This window comes from Oncorhynchus gorbuscha, linkage group LG18 (genome assembly GCF_021184085.1).
Source record: "Oncorhynchus gorbuscha isolate QuinsamMale2020 ecotype Even-year linkage group LG18, OgorEven_v1.0, whole genome shotgun sequence".
Classification (NCBI taxonomy): domain Eukaryota; kingdom Metazoa; phylum Chordata; class Actinopteri; order Salmoniformes; family Salmonidae; genus Oncorhynchus; species Oncorhynchus gorbuscha.
The window spans coordinates 4660302-4679421 of NC_060190.1; the positions used below are offsets into that span (position 1 = coordinate 4660302).

The 19120-nt window shown below is 42.5% G+C and overlaps 2 long non-coding RNA genes across 3 annotated transcripts; one reads left to right on the forward strand and one right to left on the reverse strand.

Annotated features, from left to right (window-relative positions):
- Positions 1-10536: 10536 nt before the first annotated feature.
- LOC124002826 lies at positions 10537-13848 on the forward strand. 2 transcript variants are annotated; one of them, XR_006833118.1, is made up of 4 exons: positions 10537-10691; positions 11588-11647; positions 11810-12002; positions 13677-13848. It is a non-coding gene; the product is annotated as an uncharacterized LOC124002826 (long non-coding RNA). The 2 variants fall into 2 exon arrangements; XR_006833119.1 differs by lacking the exon at positions 13677-13848 and adding an exon at positions 12894-12950.
- Positions 13849-15943: 2095 nt separating this feature from the next.
- LOC124002837 lies at positions 15944-17345 on the reverse strand. The gene is made up of 2 exons (XR_006833133.1): positions 16386-17345; positions 15944-16175 (listed from the first exon to the last, which is right to left on the reverse strand). It is a non-coding gene; the product is annotated as an uncharacterized LOC124002837 (long non-coding RNA).
- Positions 17346-19120: the final 1775 nt, after the last annotated feature.

Consider the following 19120-nt stretch of genomic DNA (forward strand, 5'->3'; position numbering starts at 1 on the left):
ACTTCGAGGCACAGTGGAGAAGAAGTTGGAGAGGATGGGGGACATCATCTATGAGTACGGGACAGAAAGATTTGGAGTGAAAGAGGCAAAAGGCGGGAGAAAGGTTCCAACCCCACCAGTTTCCAGGAGGCAACAAGAAATCAAGCGCCTCGTTCAAGAAAGGCGACAGCTTAAGAAACAGTGGAAGAAGGCCTCGGAAGCTACGGAAACGCAGAAGGAAGAAAGAACAAACTAGAACTCGATTCTATAAAGATCCCTTCAAGTTCCTTAAAAGTCTCTTCACGGAGGAAAAAAGTGGAGCTCTAAAAACAACAAAGAAAGACCTAGAGGAGCACCTGAGAACAACAAACTTTGACTCAAAGCGACATAAACATCTGGCCATCCCATCAGATATCCCACCCATTGAACCCCCAGAACATCATATTGAGACCAGCCCTCTGACATGGAAAGAGGTGGAAAACACAGTTCGACGGGCAAGAACAGCATCAGCCCCTGGGCCAAATGGAGTCCCGTACAAAGTGTATAAGAACGCACCAGACGTCCTGAGGTTCCTCTGGAGGCTTATGAGAACAGCTTGGCAAAAGAAGATAATACCCAAAGTGTCGCGTAGGGCAGGCGTGGTCCTGATCCCTAAGGAGAAGGATGCAGTGAACATCAGCCAATTCCGCCCAAATCTTCTTTAGGGTCATTGCCCAGAGGATGGCTGAGTACCTGCAAAGGAATGTGTACGTCGATACATCTGTACAGAAGGCAGGAATATCAGGGTTCTCTGGCTGCTTGGAACATTCCAGCATGATCTGGCACCAGATCCAAATGGCTACGGTGGAGAAAAGGGACCTCCATGTAGTCTTCCTCGACCTCGCCAATGCATTTGGCTCTGTGCCCCATGAACTCCTGTGGGTTGCCTTCAGATTTTTCCACATACCGGACACCATCACAACCCTGGTGAAGTCGTACTTCCAGGATCTGCAGTTCTGCTTCACCACCTCAGAGTTCACCACCTAATGGCAGTGCCTGAATGTAGGTATAATGGCAGGATGTACCATTTCTCCGTTGGCATTCATAATGGCAATGGAGGTTATCATCAGATCCTCAAAATGGGTTGCTGGTGGACAGCGAGTCGACTCTGGTTTCCGCCTCCCTCCACTCAAAGCCTACATGGACGACATTACAACATTGACCACCACTGTCCCATGCACCAGGAGACTGCTCAGAAAACTCAAGGAGAACATCAGCTGGGCCCGTATGAAGATTAAACCATCCAAGTCACGCAGCATCTCGATTGTGAAGGGAGTACTCTCTGACCTGAAATTCTTCATCGGAGATGACCAAATCCCAACAGTGTCTGAGCAGCCGGTAAAAAGCCTTGGAAGGTGGTATGATGCAAGCCTGAAGGACAAAGACCAGGTGCAACAGCTGCGCAAAGACATCAGTAGTAGCCTACAGTCCATCGACAACACCCAGCTACCTGGAAAGTTAAAGGCCTGGTGTCTGCAGTTTGGTCTCCTACCCCAGGTGTTGTGGCCCTTAGCAGTGTCTGAGGTTCCAATCTCAACAGTGGAGAGGATGGAAAGAGGAGTCACAGGCTACTTAAAGAAGTGGCTCGGAGTTCCACGATGCCTTACCACCATAGGCTTCTATGGAGATGGTGTCCTCAAGCTGCCCCTCACCAGTCTAACAGAGGAATTCAAGTGTGCAAAAACCAGGCTCCAGATGACAGTGAATGAATCTCGAGACCCAGTGGTGAGCAACAACGCACCGACTTTGGCAACTGGGCGCAAATTGAGGCCAGGAAAAGCAGTCCAGGAGGCAACAGCAGCCCTCAGACATGCTGACATTGTGTGTAATGTTCAGCAAGGGAGAGGAGGCCTTGGGCTAACTAGCCTTGCTGCTTGGAGTAAGGACACTGCACCAGAGCGGCGGAAGATGGTAGTGCAGGAAGTACGCCATCAGGAAGAGACTGCAAGATGGGCCAAGGCAGTCTCTCTTCCCAAACAGGGACAGTGGACTCGATGGGACAGTGTGGAGAAGAGAAAGATCAGCTGGAAGGATCTGTGGGCCATGGAAGCGAGGCGGTTGAGCTTTTCCATCAGAGCAACATATGACATCCTTCCAACACCAGTTAATCTTCACCAATGGTATGGTGAAGATCCAGACTGTGCCCTCTGTTCCAAGCCAGCCAACCTCAGGCACATTCTCACAGGGTGTAAAACAAGCCTCACCCAAGGACGCAACACTTGGCGTCACAACCAAGTCCTTAAAAACCTTGCGTCCGCCCTGGAGGACAAGCGAGCTGCCACCAACTCCCTAGCACCCCCAGCAGCATCACACCCTTACGGACGAACTTTGTCCGCGAAGGGGCTAAACCTCCGAAGAGCGGCTCTACACCATGGTGTAGAGCGAGACCAGCTGCGCTTGGCCCGCGACTGGAAAATGCTAGCTGACATTGGCCGGCAACTTGTGTTTCCTCCGGAGATCGCAACCACCACCCTAAGACCTGACATGGTGCTCTGGTCCCGTTCGCTCAAGAAGGTCTTCATCATTGAGCTCACAGTACCCTGGGAGGACTCAGTAGATGAGGCTTATGAGCGAAAACATCTGCGCTATGACGATCTAGCTGCCGAAGCACGGCATCATGGCTGGAACACAGAAGTCCGACCAGTGGAGGTGGGCTGGAGAGGTTTTGTGGCAACATCTACAGCCAGACTGCTTAGAGACCTGGGAATTAAGGGCCAGAGCCAGCGTTCGGCAATCAAAGCTGTATCGGAGGCGGCAGAAGGCGGCAGTCAGTGGCTCTGCATGAAGAGGAAAAACCCCAGCTGGGCCCCGAAGTGGGAGGGCCAGGAGGTATGCAGTCAACAATGCTTGACTCAGGGAGGAGGACGCCCCTGCCATGCATAGTCCCATGGGATGTTGGCTATCAACAACAAGGCAAGTCCTATGACTAATTGGGAATGGGAGGAAAGCGTAGGATTGATCACCCTGTCGCTGGCCGCCTTTGGGGAGGGTGTATAGTGTGAAAGGCCGAAACACCCTAGGAACCAAAGGTACACTACTGACGATGGGCTCCCCAAATTTCACCAGGCTCACTGTTCATTAACTCTTGGAAGTGCTTGCACAAAGGATACTAACATCTCATCCTGTGTTCTTGGAATCTTTATATGAAAACCACTAATTTAGAAGGTTAACATCACATGACATATTTTCACAAATAGTTTCATGTTTAATCACATACGTTTCTCAATATATATATATGTAAATCTGACAGCTGGGAAATGTACACATTAAGAGATATAGTTGTGTGTCAAACAACTTTGACAGGATTGTTCTTTAAATGTCCACGGGCAATTCCCACATTCTCAAAAATAGAAATGGTTTAGCTCTCCCATTTTGGGGATTAAAGAGAAGCTCTTTGCTCTGGTAGACTCTCTCCTCAATACTGCATGGGAGTTTCCACCAGGTATTTATGACAGTTGTAAAACCTGACGTGGGAGAGAGAGAGAAGGGGGGAGCCACAATCTACACCCAAAAGGCCACATCGTGACAGTGAGAAGATCCTCATGGCCGTTTACAGAACAGGAGTATCTGTCTGTATCCTTACTGCTGACTGGGTCTAGGTAGTTATTTTGGTATTTGGGTTGGTGAGACGTTGTCAGAAGACAGGTGGTGCTACAGGTCAGTGTTCTCTTATTTTCCTCTGTGGAGGAAGACACCTTCACCTGCAGCTCTGAATGATTCTACTGAATTATTATAATCTGATATTATATATTACCTGTAGATATTACCAGTAGATATTATATATTACCTGTAGATATTACAGTGCCTTGCGAAAGTATTCGGCCCCCTTGAACTTTGCAACCTTTTGCCACATTTCAGGCTTCAAACATAAAGATATAAAACTGTATTTTTTTGTGAATAATCAACAAGTGGGACACAATCATGAAGTGGAACGACATTTATTGGATATTTCAAACTTTAACAAATCAAAAACTGAAAAATTGGGGGTGCAAAATTATTCAGCCCCTTCAGTGCAGCAAACTCTCTCCAGAAGTTCAGTGAGGATCTCTGAATGATCCAATGTTGACCTAAATGACTAATGATGATAAATACAATCCACCTGTGTGTAATCAAGTCTCCGTATAAATGCACCTGCACTGTGATAGTCTCAGAGGTCCGTTAAAAGCGCAGAGAGCATCATGAAGAACAAGGAACACACCAGGCAGGTCCGAGATACTGTTGTGAAGAAGTTTAAAGCCGGATTTGGATACAAAAAGATTTCCCAAGCTTTAAACATCCCAAGGAGCACTGTGCAAGCGATAATATTTAAATGGAAGGAGTATCAGACCACTGCAAATCTACCAAGACCTGGCCGTCCCTCTAAACTTTCAGCTCATACAAGGAGAAGACTGATCAGAGATGCAGCCAAGAGGCCCATGATCACTCTGGATGAACTGCAGAGATCTACAGCTGAGGTGGGAGACTCTGTCCATAGGACAACAATCAGTCGTATATTGCACAAATCTGGCCTTTATGGAAGAGTGGCAAGAAGAAAGCCATTTATTAAAGATATCCATAAAAAGTGTTGTTTAAAGTTTGCCACAAGCCACCTGGGAGACACACCAAACATGTGGAAGAAGGTGCTCTGGTCAGATGAAACCAAAATTGAACTTTTGGCAACAATGCAAAACGTTATGTTTGGCGTAAAAGCAACACAGCGCATCACCCTGAACACACCATCCCCACTGTCAAACATGGTGGTGGCAGCATCATGGTATGGGCCTGCTTTTCTTCAGCAGCAACAGGAAAGATGGTTAAAATTGATGGGAAGATGGATGGAGCCAAATACAGGACCATTCTGGAAGAAAACCTGATGGAGTCTGCAAAAGACCTGAGACTGGGACTGAGATTTGTCTTCCAACAAGACAATGATCCAAAACATAAAGCAAAATCTACAATGGAATGGTTCAAAAATAAACATATCCAGGTGTTAGAATGGCCAAGTCAAAGTCCAGACCTGAATCCAATCGAGAATCTGTGGAAAGAACTGAAAACTGCTGTTCACAAATGCTCTCCATCCAACCTCACTGAGCTCGAGCTGTTTTGCAAGGAGGAATGGGAAAAAAATTTCAGTCTCTCGAAGTGCAAAACTGATAGAGACATACCCCAAGCGACTTACAGCTGTAATCGCAGCAAAATGTGGCGCTACAAAGTATTAACTTAAGGGGGCTAAATAATTTTGCACGCCCAATTTTTCAGTTTTTGATTTGTTAAAAAGTTTGACATATCCAATAAATGTCGTTCCACTTCATGATTGTGTCCGACTTGTTGTTGATTCTTCAAAAAATACAGTTTTATATCTTTATGTTTGAAGCCTGAAATGTGGCAAAAGGTCGCAAAGTTCAAGGGGGCCGAATACTTTCACAAGGCACTGTATATATTACCTGTAGATATTATATATTACCTGTATATATTATATATTACCTGTGACAGTAAGTTGTTCCAGGGCACAGATACTCTGATGGGTGTAAGTCACGTTGAAAGAGTTCTGACCCAAAACACCTAAAACAGTAGGAGGCCCATTCATTTATTCAATTAGTTTCTTCTATAATTATTACACTAAAACAACAGAAACACAACATGCAACAATTTGTTAGATTTTACTGAGTTACAGTTCATATAAACAAATCAGTAAACTGTTCTAAATGAATTAGACCCTAATCTATGGATTTCACATGACTGGGATTACAGATATGCATCTGTTGGTCATAGATCCCTTAAAAAAGGTAGTCAGTATCAGTGCCAGTCAGTGCCTCAGTATCAGTCAGTGCCTCATGCAGCGTGACACATCTCCTTCACATCATTTGTTTTTGTATTGAATACGTGTCATGGAAATTACCAGCAGGGCCTCAAATAAACTGAAATTAATCATTATTTATTATCAGCAAGATAGAGAGATTCCAACAAACTTAATGCCACCATAGTAATGTCGGTCGGAGCTCTTTCGGGGCAGTCCCGTTAGTTCTCTTATACACTGCTAACACAGACAAGTTATATTTGCATGGTTTACATTACTCATCATTAACGTTTGGATCCTGCATGTGACTGGAACCGTCTCCTATCTTAACTTACAGAACATATACTGGGCATTCTGCCAAAAGGTCTGAGGGGGTCATGACCGTCTCCCCCTCATATCTCTACCCAGCACCTACAGGAACCAATGAGTGTATGAGACAATGTACAATTCAAGACTCTCTTCAGACAACATTTCCATCACACATGAATATGCACCTACCATTTCTGAAACATTATTCTACATTATTTGATGGATAGTAGGAGTTAATGAAATAGATACAGCTCTGAACACGCCACCACACACACAGGACTCCTACTTCAAGACGCTTGGTAAATATGGATCCAGAGCTGCATATCATGCTACACAGGTTACCATGGTAATCAGACTTAGTAAACTGTTAGAGAATGGGAGATGGATGACTCTTCACAAGATGTTTTCTATTGAAACTGTATTTAGGGATCTGGAACCGGTGCCGGAGAGGAGGGAGATGAAAGAAAACATGTTTGAGCTTTCTGGTGTTTTATCAGTGACACTGAATGAGCAAACCACTTTCCACAAAGACAGGAGTAAGATTTCTCTCCAGTGTGTATTCGCTGGTGTCTAGTCAGCTCTACTGATTGAATGAAGCTCTTCCCACACTGATCACAGCTATAAGGCTTCTCTCCTGTGTGTATGCGTTGGTGTGTTCAGGTGTCCTGACTGATTGGAGCTCTTCCCACACTGATCACAGCTATATGGCTTCTCTCCTGTGTGTAGGCGTTGGTGTGTAGTCAGGTCTCCGGATTGATTGAAGCTCTTCCCACACTGATGACAGCTATAAGGCTTCTCTCCTGTGTGTATGCGTTTGTGTGTAGTGAGCGATCCTGAATGATTGAAGCTCTTCCCACACCGATCACAGCTATAAGGCTTCTCTCCTGTGTGTATGCGTTGGTGTTCAGTCAGGGATCCTGAATGATTGAAGCTTTTCCCACACTGATCACAGCTATAAGGCTTCTCTCCTGTGTGTATGCGTTGGTGTATAATCAGGGATCCTGAATGATTGAAGCTCTTCCCACACTGGTCACAGCTATAAGGCTTCTCTCCTGTGTGGATGCGTTGGTGTGTCGTCAGGGTGGAATCTCGAGCAAAGCTCTTCCCACACTGACCACAGCTATAAGGCTTATCTCCTCTGTGTGTTCGCTGGTGTGTAGTCAGAGTGAAATCTCGAGCAAGCTCTTCCCACACTGATCACAGCTATAAGGCTTCTCTCCTGTGTGTATGCGTTGGTGCGTGTTCAGGTGTCCTGACTGATTAAAGCTCTTCCCACACTGATCACAGCTGTAAGGCTTCTCTCCTGTGTGTAGGCGTTTGTGTGTAGTCAGGTCTCCTGATCGAATGAAGGTCTTCCCACAATGATAACAGCTATAAGGCTTCTCTCCTGTGTGTATGCGTTGGTGTGTAGTCAGTTGTCCTGAATTATTGAAGCTCTTCCCACACTGATCACAGCGATAAGGCTTCTCTCCTGTGTGTATGCGTTGGTGTCTAGTCAGGTCTCCTGATCGACTGAAGCCCTTCCCACACTGATCACAGCTATAAGGCTTCTCTCCTGTGTGTATGCGTTCGTGTATAGTCAGGTGTCCTGATTTATTAAAGCTCTTCCCACACTGATCACAGCTATAAGGTTTCTCTCTTGAGTATACGTGTTTGTGTGTTGCCTGGGCTCCTGATTGAATGAGGTATTTCCCACAATCAAAGCAGGGGTACGGTATCTCCCCTGTATGAATTTTCTGATGAGAATTTAATGTTTTAGAATCAGCTAAACTCTTCCCACACTGAGAGCAGTGGTACAGTTTCTCACCAGTGTGAATCCACTCATGAATGATCAATTCCTTCTGTTTAGCAAAACTCTTCCCACAGTCAAAGCAGCAGTGGTGAGGTTTCTTCCTATACATCTCTGCTGGTGTTTCTTGAGGTGTTCTGATCTGGAGAGACTCTGCTCTTTCTCCTCAGCATCATGATGTTGTCGAGGTGCCCCAGATGATAAGCCCTTCCCACTGAGAGAGCAACGATTAGGGATGTCCCCTGTGAAACAAAGACATTAAATCATTAAGTTCTGCAAATATGGGTCCATAAACAGATCGGTATTTCCATTAAATGAATGCCTTTTGCGTCCTTCTGATATTTTTCCAGTAATAATTGTGCACCAATATTCCATTTTAAATCTCTGTTATATAAAATAAAGTGCCATTTAATACGGAACACATGGATGGAGTATTTGAATAATTAGATTTGTTTTATGAATAAAGACTTGCCAAAGTGACACAATTCAGCATTTTGACAGGTCCCTCCGTCAAAACTTCTAGGAAGATTTTAACCCACCTAATACAATAATAACTCGTAGGTTTACCATCATTGAGTACGGTTACAAGCGCAGAATAATATGACTATTGTGAATAGTCAATTAGTATAGGAGTTTGATTTAAACATGGACAGGCTTGGAAAGTAGAACAATTTCCCTCATAAACCTGTTTATATGGACACATCTGAAATCAGGCTGTGACTTTGATAAATGCAAAAAATAGGCGATCAAAATAAACTTTCTACAACAGCGACCATGTTATTTTAAGCATATTTGATTGAGTTCGGATAAATAAAGCTGCATACTTTCAGGTTTTCCTGAACTCACCGGACTCGAGCAACAGATGTTAGCTGGCGCTGCTTGCCTATTTTAGCCATGTAATCCAGCGGTTTTGTTGTTTTCAGTCGTCCCCTGTTAAGTCAACCCGGTTACTTTATTTGGCACTTACTATAGTATTTATTTCTATGTAACCTCTTGAGATGAGAAACTTGTTTTTTTATTTAGTTGAGCACTTGCTCTTCATGACAGAATGTTAAAATTATGTTGAAATCAAACTTCTTTTTTACCAAGTTACACTTCTTAAAATCGACCAGATATTTTTATCAATATATGCTTAAATCAATTATTTGTTACAGAAGCAGACTGTAGTCTAATCCACACACCATGGTTCTTACGTAATGAAATCACATCTCCATGTTCCTCTTCTCCTCTCTCAGTTCCGCTCTGCCCCGGTGTTTTCCTGCAGTCGACCAGACCCAGCAGTAAAATACAGGGAGACATTAGACCTGGGGACTCCAGGGGGGTGAAGTGGGACGGGCTAGCTTTGTCCTGTTGGCCACAATAAGTATTCTACATTGATTAACATTAAACCAAGTATTTTATTAATTTATTCCAAACCTCTGATTTTGGGTGCATCCTTAGGATATCTCCTTTTTCCTCAAATGCTGAATCATTCACTACTTCCCACTAATCTAAGAGCATTGACTGGTGGAGGAATGGGCTAGTTTCCACCATTGTAAATCGCTCTGGATAAGAGCGTCTGCTAAATGACTTCAATGTAAATGTAATATATCTCATACCATATATATCTCATACCAGTCATTTGATTTCAAACAGCGATGAAGAGGTGAAGCGAGAGGGATAACTGGGCCCAAAATCTGGCTTCTGTTTCATTTGATCAAATATAAAATTCGTACCGATTAGGTTGTTAAGAGTGTATTGATAAAAATAGGACACTTTATATGGTAGTAGTGACTTGACACTAGTTACCGCAAACAAATCCCTAAACCACGCCCATTTCTACCATTGTCCTTATTAACATGTGATTTTAACCCTAACCTGAACAACACTTCTAGCGTTATGCCTAATCCGACATAAATGTAAATGCTAAATAGAAGTTAGACTCTGTTGCAACACGCATGTCTGCCCTCTCGTTGGCTATAATGGTCCCACCTGATCTCGCCCTTTTCCGATTTCCTTCCATTTTTAAAGACATGTATTTTCTTTGTTTGAGCGGCCACTTGAGTATCAGGTCAAATAATGGACAATGTGTTCGAAATCAGCGAAGGAATGTGAACACTTTGGGAGGAAGGAGAGATAATTAGGTCAGTCACAGATTCCTAAACATGATATTGTAGTAGTAGTAGGCTACTTTGTTGAAGAAGAAAAAAATCCCAACAAGTTTTTCCGTCATGGTTTTTTTGTCCAGCCGTTTAAACTCAACACATGAATGTGGAGGATCCAAGATGATGAAAACTAGGCCTAAACATTTTGTACAACACAGCAGGCATATAGACTTACCCGATCCATTGTGGAAGCTAGTGTTTATTTGTATGGCGTGACATGTTGTAGGGTACAGTACAGTTGAACTACTTTGTTGTAGTGTTCAGATAATGATTCTCAAGGCTGCGACTGATGCGCCCCTAGACCAGAGCAATCAAACATCTATTTAAATATCAAAACGTAAATAAGTTAGAACAAATAAACGTCTCATGTAGCCTAATATTACTTCAGAAAGTTCCTGGATAAAATTTGACGTGATCTATTAAAGTGAAGAAAACGTTCAACACCCCTTTCCCTAAGAATCCTGTTGTCTGATATCGTCTACTTTTACCTGACAGCCACTTGGAACACATGCGCAAAGAGGAAGTATCTCAACAGGCTTCTCTCTCGCGAGGGAGTATCTGGTTCTCGAACAACATTGTCCTTGTGCGCCAATTAGTTCATATTAGTGGGAATCTATTTACACGGAGAGGAATTATGGAAAGATACAACTTTGAGGTAATTGTTCAAATATAAGTATGAATAATTAAAATGTTCTTATACTACTATGTAGTGAAGTGAAAGTTGTCAAATATATACATAGTAAAGTACAGATACACCCAAAAACTACTAAAGTAGTAATTTAAAGTATTTTTACTTAAGTACTTTACACCCCTGCGTAAGTCTTTCTTCTAAACTAAACTACAGTCAAATGTATTGTATTTATAACTAACTCCCTTCTGTCTATGTATATAACTTGTATACAATAAATAAACAATAAAGATGCAATTTCAAAATAACAAATAAAGCTATATTGTAGCTATAAAGCAAACGTTCGCTAGCTAATGACAAGCTCATCTCTGCTGCCTGAATGCTTTCACGTTTCTCTCGTCTGGGTTTCTTGCTGTTAGCGATCACATGGACAAGCAGTAGCCTACTGCAGTAGTAAGACTACACAAATTATCAACATTTTATTTTTACTCTGCACAAATAGAGAACAGTCAGCCCTTGAATGCTAGCTAACGAACTGTCTGTGTGCTGACTACAGGTTTAACTAACGTTAGTTGATTGTAACATTGACTCTGTCTGTGTGCTGACTACAGGTTTAACTAACGTTAGTTGATTGTAACATTGACACTGTGTGCTGACTACAGGTTTAACTAACGTTAGTTGATTGTAACATTGACACTGTCTGTGTGCTGACTACAGGTTTAACTAACGTTAGTTGATTGTAACATTGACACTGTGTGCTGACTACAGGTTTAACTAACGTTAGTTGATTGTAACATTGACACTGTCTGTGTGCTGACTACAGGTTTAACTAACGTTAGTTGATTGTAACATTGACACTGTGCTGATTACAGGTTTAACTAACGTTAGTTGATTGTAACATTGACACTGTGTGCTGACTACAGGTTTGGACGTCACTCTACAGATGGACCCTCTATCCTGACACCTCTGGAGCAGTGCTGCAGGTATAACACGGTACATGATAAAAAATTAAGACATAAGTTGTGTTATCATGAATATATATACTCACCTAGAGGAGAGAACATGTTAAATGAAAAATATAATTTATTCCTCTTCTTTCTCAACTTTTACTTCATTTCTCTCTCGCTCTCTTTCTCCTTCTCTAGGATCTGTCACTCTACCCTCCTGTGTCTGTCTGCGTCTCCTCTCCCTGCCCCAGTACAGTCTGATGTCATGAGGGACTCTTTTTCATGATCCTCTATTCCCGTGGCCCCTCTCCACCCTGGACCATCGCCTAGCAACCGTGCTCAGAACCTTTGAGCCGTTGCCAGGATCAACAGTGTAGCCTCCATGGACGAGGTGAGGATTATGTCACTCATTATAAGACCTTGGTTACACCTGTGACACATGCAGGGTAGTCTTAGAAAACAGGATTCCAAATGGGTTCTTCAGCTGTCCCCATAGGAGAACTCTTTTGGGTTCCAGTTGTGTTAAGGTAGGGATGGTATACAGAACATAGCTCTATTTGGTAGAAGACCAAGTCCATATTATGGCAAGAACAGCTCATATAAGCAAAGAGAAACGACAGTCCATCATTACTTTAAGACATGAAGGTCAGTCAATCCGGAAAATGTCAAGAACTATGAAAGTTTCTGCAGGTGCAGTTGCAAAAACTATCAAGCGCTAACTGGCTCACATCAGGACCCCCACAGGAAAGGAAGACCCAGAGTTACCTTTGCTGCAGAGGATAAGTTCATTAGAGTTAACTGCACCTCAGATTGCCACCCAAATACATGCTTTGGAGAGTTCAACTAACAGACAAATCTTAACGTAAACAGTTCAGAGGAGACTGCGTGAATCAGGCCTTCATGGTCGAATTGCTACAAAGAAACCACTACTAAAGGACACCAATGAGAAGAGGAGACTTGCTTGGGCCAAGAAACACGAGCAATGGACATTAGACCGTTGGAAATTTGTCCTTTGGTCTGAGGAGTCCACATTTGAGATGTTTGTTTCCAACCGCTGTGTCTTTGTGAGACACAGTTGGTGAACAGATGATCTCCCCATGTGTGGTTCCCAACATGAAGCATGGAGGAGGAGGTGGTGTGGGGGTGCTTTCCTGGCGACACTGTCGGTAATTTATTTAGAATTCAAGGTACACTTAACCAGCATGGCTACCACAGCATTCTGCAGCGATACGCCATGCTATCTGGTTTGTGCTTAGTGGGACTATCATTTGTTTTTCAACAGGACAATGACCCAACACACCTCCAGGTTGTATAAGGGCTATTTGACCAATAAGAAGAGTGATGGAGTGCTGCATCAGATGACCGGGCCTCTACAATCATCCAACCTCAACCCAATTGAGATGGTTTGGGATGAGCTGGACCGCAGAGTGAAGGAAAATCAGCCAACAAGTGCTCAGCATATATAGGAATCATTCAAAACTGTTGGCATTCTCTCCAGCTTCATGAGGAATGAATCACTCTGTCATTCCTCATGAAGCTGGTTGAGAGAATACCAAGAGTGTGCAAAGCAGTGTAAGGCAAAGGGTGGCTACTTTGAAGAATCAAAAATATACTTTGATTTGTTTTAACACTTTTTGCTCACTATTTGATTCCATGTGTTATTTCATAGTTATGTATTCACTACTATTCCACAATATAGAAAATAGTAAAAAATAAAGAAAAACCCTTGAATGAGTAGGTGTTCTAATACTTTTGACACATTATAAGACATATATTTTGACACATTATTAAGATATTAACATGCATGATCTTTTTGATGAAAGGCAACTAATGATGTCACATGTCACATAGGCCCACAGATCAGTGCCCCCTTTAATAGAGTACAGTCATTGCCAAAAGTTGAGAATGACACAAATATTAATTTTCACAAAGTCTGCTGCCTCAGTTTGTATGATGGCAATTTGCATATACTCTAGAATGTATTGAAGAGTGATCAGATTAATTGCAAAGTCCCTCTAACATGCAAATGAACTGAATCCCCAAAAACATTTCCACTGCATTTCAGCCCTGCCACAAACGGACCAGCTGACATGATGTCAGTGATTCTTTCGTTGACACGGGTGTGAGTGTTGACGAGGACAAGGCTGGAGATCACTGTCATGCTGATTGAGTTTGAATAACAGACTGGAAGCTTCAGGAGGGTGGTGCTTGGAACCATTGCCAGTAAGATTGTACCTAAATCAACCATTTATCGGATCATCAAGAACTTCAAGGAGAGCGGTTCAATTGTTGTGAAGAAGGCTTCAGGGCGCCCAAGAAAGTCCAGCAAGCGCCAGGACCGTCTCCTAATGTTGATTCAGCTGCGGGGTCTGGGGTACCACCAGCACAGAGCTTGCTCAGGAATGGCAGCAAGCAGGTGTGAGTGCATCTGCACGTACAGTGAGGCAAATACTTTTGGAGGATGGCCTGGTTTCAAGAAGGGCAGCAAAGAAGCCATTTCTCTCCAGGAAAAACATCAGGGACAGACTGATATTCTGCAAAAGGTACAGGGATTGGACTGCTGAGGACTGGGGTAAAGTCATCTTCTCTGATGAATCCCCTTTCCGATTGTTTGGGGCATCCGGAAAAAAGCTTGTACGGAGAAGACAAGGTGAGCGCTACCATCAGTCCTGTGTCATGCCAACAGTAAAGCATCCTGAGACCATTCATGTGTGGGGTTGCTTCTCAGCCAAGGGAGTGGGCTCACTCACAATTTTGCCTAAGAACACAGCCATGAATAAAGAATGGTACCAACACATCCTCCGAGAGCAACTTCTCTGTGACGAACGATGCCTTTTCCAGCATGATGGAGCACCTTGTCATAAGGCAAAAGTGATAACTAAGTGGCTCGGGGAACAAAACGTCGATATTTTGGTTCCATGGCCAGGAAACTCCCCAGACCATATTCCCATTGAGAACTTGTGGTCAATCCGCAGGAGGCGGATGGACAAACAAATACCCACAAATTCTGACAAACTCCAAGCATTGATTATGCAAGAATGGGCTGCCATCAGTCAGGATGTGGCCCAGAAGTTAATTGACAGCATGCCAGGGTGGATTGCAGAGGTCTTGAAAAAGAAGGGTCAATACTGCAAATATTGACTCTTTGCATCAACCTCATGTAATTGTCAACATAAGCCTTTGACACTTATGAAATGCTTGTAGTTTTAGTTTTACTTCAGTTTTCCATATTAAACATCTGACAAAAATATCTAAAGACACTGAAGCAGCAAACTTTATGGAAATTCATATTTGTGTCATTCTCAAAACGTTTGGCCACGACTGTAGATGGTTAATATTATGTAGATTACACGTCATACTGCAACTAAGCACGGGAGGGGAGGGTGGTCACTTATTGTAGCAAATGTGTAGCTCCTGTAAGACATGTTTCTCCATCAATTGTTTCAAACTTATTTTATTCTCATTATCATGACTATAGCATTGTTGTTTTGGAACTCAGGCACACAATATATCCTGGTCTCTTCTATGTAATTCAACTCAACATAACAAAATACATTACACCACACTATAGATGTCTATTTTACATTTGGATTTACATGCAAGCTTTCATTCTGCAGAACAAATCCCCAATAAAAAGTAGAACGGTAGGGTATACGTTATTATCAAGTGTACTTACAGAGTGAAGAGAGAGCGAGAGTTTTGATAGAATGCCTTATTGGATGTGTGAAACAAAGTCTGAGGTCTGTGGTTGACACCATCCAGATGTACAGAGGCTAAAATGGTGATGAAGTGCTCTCTTCCTGTCATGTCTTCTCCTGACAACCAACATGTCAGTAAAGGGCTTTTCAACAAATCTATTAACTTCTTATGGAGCACTTATTATACAAGAGGCCTATGTTCCTTCTAGAAGCCAAGGGTTTAAGTCAGTCAAGCTATTCTACAAGAAGGAGAGTTGTAAAATATCCCTATTAAAATCCTACAATATAATTGGACCACAGTGCTCTCTTCTGGCATCTCAACACAACAGCCGTCAACAGCTGACAGCAGTCAACAGCTGACTCAAACCATAGAGGTAGGTAGAGGGAGCACTTGGACCAAAGCCTATTTTAGCATGGATAGCAGCATTGAGGGTTTTCACCATTTTGAAGTAGTCGACTAGGTGGGACTTGATATGAGTTCAGGAAGGATAAAAAAAAGTATATCCAGGTCAGCATGAAGGGTCTGCTAATTAATTATACTCCTGAGCAAACATTCCATGACTGCAGGTGGCAGGAAATCACCAACCTTGACTTTGCACCTGTTCAGACGATACAGACTCCAGCACAGATGACGGCAGTTTGCACCTTTTTAATTTATTTTAAAAACTGCCAATACACACATAGAAGAACCCAACCTATTTCTGGGTTTGAGGCAGTTGGACGGTGGAATATAGAGGCACTTTCTGGTTTCTGTGGTGAATACTGATGTTGTGAACATCATCCTGATCATCTGTGTCTGCTGTCTGTGCTGCAGAAGGGGTCATGGCCATGCCTGAGCCGTTGACATAAATTGGACTAGCGTCTCGCTGATGGGGAAAGAAGACCGATAACATTACGGTTGAAAAATACAGTAACGCCACAGTCATTGGCATAGAAAGATGCCTGAGCAGAGTGCACACTTCCGTTTGTCAGCACACTTCCGTTTTTCAAAAGAAACGGTAGTTAGGTTAAATGCTTTATCCCTGAAAACCAGAAAAATCCACTTTGCCAAGCAGCTAAGGGTGATTCACACATACCGTTGTCAGTCAGCTGATTCCAACAGACTCACAAGTCCATTCTCTGCTGTGTCTCTTCTGTCAGAGGTGGATTTGGAGGCCTTCTCCCTGTTTTTGCGAATGATGGAAAGAATAAATAAATGAACAGATGATTGGATGAATTAATTCAGAAATTAAAATCAAGTTTAATATTGAGATCAATGATTATAAAACAGAATATGAAAAGGGGTTAATTCCTCTCACTCACCTGAACCACTTAAAGCCAGAGGATGAGAATCAGAACATACACTATGATTCCTACAGCTGCTTCCTTCAAAGACGATTGTTCCCCCACAGACAACACAGGAAAGTTGAGATCATTGTAGCCTTCTACTGTACAGGAGTTTCTGCCTGTATCCTCACTGCTGACTGGGACGAGGATCAAACGTACCACCACACCAACCATATAATTCTTTTTAAGCATATTTAATTCTGAGTTTGGAGAAAAAAGTTTGTTTGTGAAAACAATTTCTAAACTGTATACTTTTAGTTTTTCCTGAACTCAGTCAAAAGAAGTTAGCTGGCGCTGCTTGTGTTAGCACATACACAGATTAAATACACCTCTATAACTCTGATTAAAGTGTTTACATGTCCTAATCATTCTAAAGATTGTTCAGAAAACCAGGTGTTTTTAAAGGTGAATCCTTACTTCTGTTATGACCTCACACCAATTAAGATCAGCAGAGTAAGATGTTTACATGACGAATGTCATACTCTGTCTACTGCCATAATCAGTTTAATAGGAAATGATTAGTGTGCATGTAAAGCCCTAGTTATTTGGTTACCAGTGGTGTGAAGTACTGAAGTAAAAATACTTACAGCACTACATAAGTTGTTTTCTTGTGTATCTGTACTTTACTATTCATATTTTTGACAACTTTTACTTCACTACATTGCTAAAGAATATAATGTACTTTTTACTCCATACATTTTCCTGACACCCAAAAGTACTCATTACATTTTGAATGCTTAGCAGGACAGGAAAATTGTCCAATTCACATATTTATCAAGAGAACATGCCTGGTCATCCCTACTGCCTCCGATCTGGTGGACTGACTAAACACAAATGCTTTGTTTGTAAATGATGTCTGAGTGTTGGATTGAGCCCCTGACTATCTGTAAATTTAAAAAATAAGAAAATGGTACTGTCTGCTTTGCCTAATATAAGGAATTTAAAATGAGTCTATACCTCGGATTTGGGTGCGTCCCTCGAATATCTGTTGTTCCTTTAATGTTCACTCGTTCAAAACGACCCGCAAATCTAAGAGCATTGGCTGGTGGAGGCATGCGCTAGTTTCCACCATATTTCATATACCAGTCATTTCCTATCAAACAGTGAAGAAGAGGAGAAGCAAGAGGGATAACTGGGCCCAAAATCTGTCTTCTGGCTTATTTGATCATATACATTTCGTAACGAGTTGGTTGTTAGGAGTGTATTGGTAAAAGTAGGACGTGTGACATCCTGGCAACTTTGAGGGTTGCTATACAGAAGACAGTCCTATTTGGTAAAATACCAAGTATTATGCCAAGAACAGCTCAAATAAGCAAAGAGAAACGACAGTCCATCATGACTTTAAGACATGAAGGTCAGTCAGTCCGGAAAGTGCAATCACAAAAACCATTGAGTGCTATGATGAAACTGGCACTCTTGAGGGCCGCCACATGAAAGAAATACTCAGAGTTACCTCTGCTGCAGAGGATAATTTCATTAGAGGTACCAGATTCAGAAATCGGTAATTACAGTGCCTTGCGAAAGTATTCGGCCCCCTTGAACTGTGCGACCTTTTGCCACATTTCAGGCTTCAAACAAAGATATAAAACTGTATTTTTTTGTGAAGAATCAACAACAAGTGGGACACAATCATGAAGTGGAACAAATCAAAAACTGAAAAATTGGACGTGCAAAATTATTCAGCCCCTTTACTTTCAGTGCAGCAAACTCTCTCCAGAAGTTCAGTGAGGATCTCTGAATGATCCAATGTTGACCTAAATGACTAATGATGATAAATACAATCCACCTGTGTGTAATCAAGTCTCCGTATAGATGCACCTGCACTGTGATAGTCTCAGAGGTCCGTTAAAAGCGCAGAGAGCATCATGAAGAACAAGGAACACACCAGGCAGGTCCGAGATACTGTTGTGAAAAAGTTTAAAGCCGGATTTGGATACAAAAAGATTTCCCAAGCTTTAAACATCCCAAGGAGCACTGTGCAAGCGATAATATTTAAATGGAAGGAGTATCAGACCACTGCAAATCTACCAAGACCTGGCCGTCCCTCTAAACTTTCAGCTCATACAAGGAGAAGACTGATCAGAGATGCAGCCAAGAGGCCCATGATCACTCTGGATGAACTGCAGAGATCTACAGCTGAGGTGGGAGACTCTGTCCCTAGGACAACAATCAGTCGTATATTGCACAAATCTGGCCTTTATGGAAGAGTGGCAAGAAGAAAGTCATTTCTTAAAGATATCCATAAAAAGTGTTGTTTAAAGTTTGCCACAAGCCACCTGGGAGACACACCAAACATGTGGAAGAAGGTGCTCTGGTCAGATGAAACCAAAATTGAACTTTTTGGCAACAATGCAAAACGTTATGTTTGGCGTAAAAGCAACACAGCTCATCACCCTGAACACACCATCCCCACTGTCAAACATGGTGGTGGCAGCATCATGGTTTGGGCCTGCTTTTCTTCAGCAGGGACAGGAAAGATGGTTAA